The sequence below is a fragment of the Triticum aestivum genome, chromosome 1B (genome assembly GCF_018294505.1).
Source record: "Triticum aestivum cultivar Chinese Spring chromosome 1B, IWGSC CS RefSeq v2.1, whole genome shotgun sequence".
In the NCBI taxonomy this organism is placed as follows: domain Eukaryota; kingdom Viridiplantae; phylum Streptophyta; class Magnoliopsida; order Poales; family Poaceae; genus Triticum; species Triticum aestivum.
In genome coordinates, this window is record NC_057795.1 from 97905600 (window position 1) to 97913891 (window position 8292).

Here is an 8292-nt window from a genome sequence, read left to right on the forward strand (position 1 = left end):
GCGAATTTACTCAATAATTACATCCCTGGGGCACTCATCCGTAATCTTGCGGGCACCCTTCAGGACAGTCCTATAGTACATCTCGGCTGTACGATATTCCTTGCCCGCTGGTGGCGCGTCAGTGATTAGCTTCTCCGCATCCAGCTTGCCCCAATGCACCTTTGGGCGGGCAAGGGCCCGACGAGCACCTTCAATACAGGCGGAGCGCTTGATAACCTCCACCCAGGGGCACGCATCCACCAACCGCCGCACGAGGCCGAAGTAGCTCCCAGGCACAGCCTCTCCAGGCCACAGCCGGACTATGAGGCCCTTCATGGCCTGCTCGGCTACCTTGTGGAGCTCGACCAGCTGCTTCAGCTGGTCGCTAGGGGGCACCGGATGGCCGGCCTCAGCGTACTGAGACCAGAAGACCTTCTCCGTTGAGCTCCCCTCCTCGGCTCGGTAGAATGCGGTGGCATCAGACACGCTGCGAGGCAGATCTGCAAACGCCCCTGGAGAGCTCCGAATTCGGGGACTTATGGGCCTCGGCCTTGGCGGCTTTGGCACTTTCGAGAGCCGAGGCAAGCTCGGACTCTCGAGTCTTTGAGTCATGCTCCAAACTCTCATGCTTTTCCATGAGAGCTTGGAGCTCTTGCCGAACCGCCGCCACCTGCGCCTCCTGCTTTTCTCGCTCTGTCCGTTCCACGGCCGCACTGCGTTCGGCCGCGGACACGGCCTCCTTCAGGGTTGCCACCTCGTTCGTGGCCCCTGCAGTACCCATGTTATCCTTGTTATTCTTTTATTGCAACCTAAATCCTTTTCTGTAAGGTAACTATTCAAAGTGGTGTTACTCACCTTCTTTGTCCTGGAGCTGCTTCTTGGCGCGGCCGAGCTCTTGCTCAGACCGCTCGAGCTCCTGCTTCAAAACACCGACCTCCGCAATCAGTGCGGCAGAGGTCAGCAGCGCAGCCTGCAACCCATATTGACATAATTTTTTAGCAACCCTGCGTATATCTTTTTTTTCCAGATCCTCAGTCCGGCTTTTCTTTCCGAACACCGAACCAAGCATCAGGGGCTACTGTCTATGCGGTATTACATTGCATATTTTTAACTTCTTACCTCAAAGCCTGATAGAAGGCTACTGCAGGCTTCGGTCAGCCCGCTCTTGGCGAGCTGTACCTTCTGAATCACCACACTCATAATAGTGCGGTGTTCTTCCTCGACGGAAGCGCTCTGGAGCGCCTCCAACAAATTGTCCGGCGCCTCCGGTTGGACGGAAGCCGCCGGCGTCACGGTCTTGCCCTTCTTGCGAAGGGGCCGCCGGCCGGACTCCGGAACCACTGCGGGTTTCGACGTGGAGTCCGGCGCAAAGTCCGGGAGGCCGCCTTGTGGCGCCTCCGGAGCCTCCCCCTGATGGGTCACTTCTTGGGACCCCACCTCGGCGTCCTCAGTGGCGCTAGGGGTGGAGGCCGTTGGGATGGAATCCACATCCGACGGAGCCAACGACCCGCTCGATGAAGCGGGGAGATCATCATCGGCCAGACTGCAGGCAGTATGCGGCATTAGAAGGACGCTATGTGACATAAAAAGAAATTATAAATCATTCAGGAATCCGGATACTTATGATCTCGCCGGAGGCCTGGCCCTTGAAGGCCATTCTTCCTCGCCAATGTTGATGTTGGCGGAGCTGTCCGGGGGAATAGTCCTTCCCCTCTTGGACCCTTCGGCCTCCCCTGTTGGGGAAGCCTTCCTCTTCCTCTCTCCCTCCTCTGGGAGAGAGTCCTCTTTCTCCTCCTCGTTTTCGGGGGAGGAGTCCGCCTCGGAGTCGTCGGACACCTGAAAACGGGAACTCTTTCGAGTACCCGTGGCCTCTTTCTTGGCCTTCTTCTCTGGCACCACGTGCGGTGCCGGAACCAGCAGCCTCGCTAGACGGGCATCTACTGGGTTTTCTGGCATGGGAGCCGGGCAGACGAGCTGCTCCGCCTTCTTCATCCAGTCCTGTCAAAGGAAAAGGGGAAATTAAAACCCGCATAGAGTCAAACTATGAAAAGCAAGTGTCCCGTAAAGGGGTAGAATCACTTACCTCGTCAGCTTGGTGCTGCAAGTGAAATCCGCGATCTTCAGTCGTGGATGCGGGGGCTTCGGCGCCCTTAAACAGCACCCTCCAGGCGCCTTCGTACGTCATGTCGAAGAGCCCGCTCAACGCCTGGTGCTGTTCCGGATCAAACTCCCACAGATTAAATGCCCGCTCTTGGCATGGGAGAATCCGGCGGACGAGCATGACTTGGACCACGTTAACCAGCCTGAGCTTCTTCACCAGCTTCTGGATGCAGGCTTGGAGTCCTGTCAGCTCCTCCGAACTACCCCACAGCAAGCCCTCCTCCTTCCAGGAGGTGAGCTGCGTGGGGATACCAGATCTGAACTCGGGGGCCGCCGCCCATGTAGAGTCACGCGGCTCGGTGATATAGAACCACCCCGATTGCCACCCCTTGACGGATTCCACGAAGGCCCCTTCGAACCAAAGGATGTTGGGCATCTTGCCCAACATGGCGCCTCCGCACTCCGCTTGAGTGCCCTTCACTACCTTCGGCTTGACATTGAAGGTCTTGAGCCACAAGCCGAAGTGGGGCTGGATGCAGAGGAAGGCCTCGCACACGACAATAAACGCCGAGATGTTGAGGATGAAGTTCGGCGCCAGATCATGGAAATCCAGGCCGTAGTAGAACATGAGCCCCCGGACAAAGGGGTGAAGTGGAAAGCCCAGTCCGCGGAGGAAGTGGGGAAGAAAAACGACCCTCTCATGGGGCCTAGGGGTGGGGATGAGCTGCCCCTCGTCGGGCAGCCGGTGCGCGATGTCGCCGGACAGATAGCCAGCGTTGCGCAGTCTTTCGATGTGCTCCTCCGTAACGGAGGAGGTCCTCCATTTACCTCCCGCTCTGGACATGGTCGGAGAAGGTTGAGACGGGATGCACGAACTTGGGCGCTGGAGCTCGAGTGCACGGAGATGGATAAGCAAAGGAAGAATAAGGCGTAGGTGAAAAGGTGAATCCTTATCCCTTATATATAGGCGGACGAAGACTATGCGTCCCCACCAGCCTGGTAAAACTCGCTTATCTCCCAAGCGCCACCATCAATGGCGCGGTTGGGTTACCCACATCCGTATTGATGAGAATCCCGGATTAAGGAGGAACACGATCTCTGCTTCGACAAGACGTGCCAAGGAAACCGCTTGGCTAAATGCGCTGAGGTGGTAAAATAAAAAACGATTCAAGTAATGGCTTGGCAGTGGTGTGACGTCATGCCGCAAAAAACGTCAGTAGATTGAACTTGTGTATATATTATTCTCTCTACGGTGGAATGTGGAATTTATTTTGCAGAGCCGGACACTATCCTGGTGTTCGCAATCTTCTATGAATTATTCGGAGGAGGAACCCGCCTTGCAATGCCGAACAATATGCGCGCCGGACTCATCGTCATTGAAGCCTGGTTCAGGGGCTACTAAGGGAGTCCTGGATTAGGGGGTGTCCGGATAGCCGGACTACCATCATCGGCCGAACTATCATCGGCCGGACTATCATCATCGACCGGACTCCAAGACTATGAAGATACAAGATTGAAGACTTCGTCCCGTGTCCGGATGGGACTTTCCTTGGCGTGGAAGGCAAGCTTGGCGATACGGATATGTAGATCTCCTACATTGTAATCGACTCTATGTAACCCTAGCCCTCTCCGGTGTCTATATAAACCGGATCGCTTTAGTCCGTAGGACACAACAACAACAATTACAATCATACCATAGGCTATCTTCTAGGGTTTAGCCTCCTTGATCTCGTGGTAGACCCACTCTTGTAACATCCACAATATCAATATCAATCAAGCAGGACATAGGGTTTTACCTCCATCAAGAGGGCCCGAACCTGGGTAAAACATCGTGTCCCTTGTCTCCTGTTACCATCCGCCTAGACGCACAGTTCGGGACCCCCTACCCGAGATCCGCCGGTTTTGACACCGACACTAGGCATGATGATTTCAGTGATGCTCACATAGAAGATAAGAATTGAAACATAACAAGAGCATCATGAAACACATGGCAAACACATTTAAGTCTAACACACTTCCTATGCATAGGGATTTTGTGACAAAAAAATTTATGGGAACAAGAATCAACTAGCAAAGGAAGGCAAAACAAGTGCAACTGAAAAACTTTCAACATAAAGAGAGGAAACTTGATATTATTGAGAACATAGCATCCCCAAGCTTATGGCTTTGCATATCACTAGCATCATGGATATTCAAAGAATTCATACTACCAACATTGCAATCAAGCTCATCATTCGTGGATTCTATGCCAAACATTTTATAGCTTTCTTCTTCTAACAATTGAGCATAGTTTTCCTTTCCATCATTTTCACGAAAGACATTATAAAGACGAATAATATGAGGCAACCTGTTGGTGGAAACGATACCTATGGGATCAATGGAATCCCTACTACGGTCGGCAGGCACGGGGTTGTGGAAAGAGCGGGTCTAAGAGCCAGCACACATATCGTTTACCCAGGTTCAGGCCGCGAGGATGTGTAATACCGTAGTCCTGCTTTGGTGTATATTTGAGTGTTCTTGAGCTAGCTACGGTGCGTGACTTGCTCAAAAGAGCCAAATCCCCCTCCAGTATGCCTCGGGCCTCCTTTTATAGGAAAAAGGGGACGCCACAGTGGCATACATGAGGTGGAAGGTGCATACGGTGGCTGTGTCTATCCTCTGGCAGCGTCGGACAAACGCATTTAATGCGCTGCCGACGTGCCCTTCTTTGCTATCGCCGCTTCACCTTGCTGCGACACGCGGCCGGGCTAGCGCGGCAGGCAGTGCCATGTAGGCTGGCAGGCTGCTCAACTGGTGCAGTTGCGAGGTCTTCACGAAGATCTGCGTGCCACCACGCAGGTGCTTGATGAGTTGTTCCAGAGGCCGCACCTCGCCACACAGGTGCTTGCCTTGCTGGTTGGGCTGGCAGCTGCATGGGAACGGCGGTGGAGTCTTGGCGGGTGCGGGCCTGGCCGCGGCCCCGCGGATGTCCTCGGCAAGGGTCTTGGCGGGGCCCCGGCAAGGGTCTTGCCGTGGCATCGCGGTCGTCCTCGACAAGGATCTTGCCGGAGGTCTCGTGGGTTTCCTCGGCAAGGATTTTGTCAAGGGTCGTCATCTTCTGGTCCTCATTTGATCTTGTATGCTTATGATCTTCACAAAGATCTGCATGCCACCATAGAGGTGCCTCCCGAGCCTTGGTTCCAACATGGTTGGTAGCGTTGGAAATCTCGGGCTCGAAGGTGGCGCGCTCTGCTGGCGCTGGGCAAGTTGCCCTAGCAAGGCTCATGCCGGGGCCGCGAAGACCGCCCCAGCAAGGGTCTTGCCGGGGGAGTCCACCTCGCCCTCTTGTTCTTTGTGCTTCTGGCTTGGCGTTGCTTTGATTGCTTTGTGGCTTTGGCGTCCCTCCTCTGCCCTGCTAGGCGTGGCCGTGGGCACGACTCTGACTGGCCGTGCACAAGTAAAGGGGTACAAGGTAGAGCCCCTACTTCTGTACATTGACAGGAGCCCCCCGGGCCTGGCTGTCAGGACCCCGACTCGATGTCACATCGATCTAGCTTGTAACACCTCATATCACTTTGCGGCCTCACGCACGGTATTCCCACGGGTGTCGCCTTACCTTTGCCCGAGACCGTTTGCGCCTTTTGGCTCACGTATATGATAGTGTCGCTAGCATCCATATGATAAGGAGCTCGGGCTGACATGACTAGTCGTAAATCCAAAGTGGCACAGGCTTACAGGGACAGGCATCCATGACCCAGCTTCGAACGTGTCGGTCATCAGAAAGTGGGTCCGGGCTGTAGCACTAGGCTAGCAGGACTCCGGTAGACCGGGCTGTAGCGGGCTAACAGGACTCCGGTACTCAATGCGTGACATTTCCCCGAAGGAACAGACACAGGAACGAAGAAGGACACATGCCGGCCAGCCTAAGTGTTCCAAAGCAGTAGCAAGCTACCATGGCTCAGCGGCAACACTAGGAGATATTTCCCGGTAAGAGAGGCTACTAAAGATAAACAACTAGATAGTCAGATCCCACACATACCAAGCATTTCAATAACATACACACAATATGCTCGATATGTGCAAATACAACATGGCATCACAACATGACTCTACGACACAAGTACTTTATTTAAGGCTCCGGGAGCCATACATAACATACACATAGGTACGGGTCACACGACCCAGCATTCAAGTCATACAGTCATACAAACTAGCAGCGGAAGTAGCTTGTCTAGGTACAGACAACTAGTAAAATAAAAGAGGCTTGGAAAGCCTAGCTATACTACGTGGTCCTTCACAAGCTCAGGATCACCACCCGGGCCTTAGCCTACTCAGTGATGTCAACGTCTACATAGAACCCATCAGAAGGGGTTGCAGCATCTTCTGTAAAAATGTAGATTATAGCAACATGAGTACAAAGGTACTCAGCAAGACTTACATCAAATCCTACATACATGCACATTATCAAGAAGGGTTGGTGGAGTTGTTGTAGCAAGCCAGCTTTGACTCTTGGCTAGGCTAACCTACGAGACTCCAACTTGAAATGGTTTTGCGTACACGAGTCCACTACTCACCACTTCAATACACTACCGAGGATCCACCTCCGTCTTCCTACGGAAGAGCCATCCTCGGCACTCACACTTATCTTGAGGCTTTTAGTAGTTTCCACTTACTTGTCTATGAACTGTATAGGAAACCAAGTAGTCCTTTACCGCGGACGCGGCTATTCGAATAGATCATGATAACCCTGCAGGGGTGTACTTCTTCATACATGTTTCCACCACTTAGCGTCTGCACACGATATGTGCTCGGCAGACCTCAAGCGAAAGCCGACGTGGGTGTAGACCACGACCTACCTAAACACCTAAGTCTCTAGACCAGGTTTATCGCCTATCCAGGTTCCATCCGCAGGGAGTCCGACCGAGGTTTCCCATACGGCCCCGAACGATGTGAACAGGGTTCCCGAGATACCTAACGGTATTCGGTACACCCGGCCACATACCTACCGCATCACAGCCCACCCCTACGGTCAGCGCTGTCCACGGCCTCCAGTAGGCTACAAACACCAGAAACTACTTGCAACTCCTGGACAGAGGACTAGGGTGAATAAGAAGTCGAGCGGGGTCACATTTCAGGGCCCAATGCATGGTAGTAGCTGTATCTTAAATCACGCATACAGATCTCAGTGCTTAAGGTCGGCTTCAATGAAACAACCCACCATGTACTCCTACATGGCCTCTCATCGATACCTTTACCAAATCGTGTTCACCACACCACTCTCATTACCGACATAATCATTTCACTCTAGCCCATCACCCAGATGAACCAGACCTGACACGACTCTAAGCATAGCAGGCATAGCAAGGTAGGAACAACACATACATATGGCTCAATCAACTCCTACACATGCTAGTGGGTTTCATCTAGTTACTGTGGCAATGACAGGTCATGCAGAGGAAGTGGGTTCAACTACCGTAGCACATAGCAGTTTGAAACGCGTTGTCTTAATGCAGTAAAAGAGAGCAGGAGCGAGAACATGGGATTGTATCGATATGATCAAATGGTTGGTTGCTTGCCTGATGGTTCGATGCACTGATACGGTTCTTCGTTAGGGTAATCACGGTACTCCTCGGAGGCAGATCCTGCCGCATAGAACACCGATACACAACCATCACCAAACAATGTGCAACAATATGATGCATGCATGAAACATAGCAATATGAGTGTGTTGGGCTAATGCAACTAAGACCAGAAGGGTTTGAACCAATTTGAATCAAAGATTCAAATTTCAAACTCAAACATGGCCCTTTAAAGTGTTTTTCTTGTTCTGCATTAAACATCAGGTTAACTTGTTTAATCATGCATGAAAATAGTACAGATTGATAGATTGGATTTTTCTGATCATTTTTCATATATAATTTGTCTGATTTGGAGTTACAGAATAAAAGTTATGAATTTTTAAAGTTTAAACTATATTCTGGAATTTCCTATATTAGATTAAATCCAGAAAATCAATTACTGCGTCAGCCTGACGTCAGTGTGACATCAGCAGGTCAACGGGACACGTCCGGGTCAAACCTGACAGTGGGTCCCGTGTGTCAGTGTGATTAATTTAATTAAAGTTTAAATAAAACTAAACCTGTTTAATTAACAGGGCTGGGCCCCACCTGTCACTGACTCAGGGAGTCAACCAGGGCCCACCCGTGGTCAAACCCGGGTCGGCTGCACCGGCGT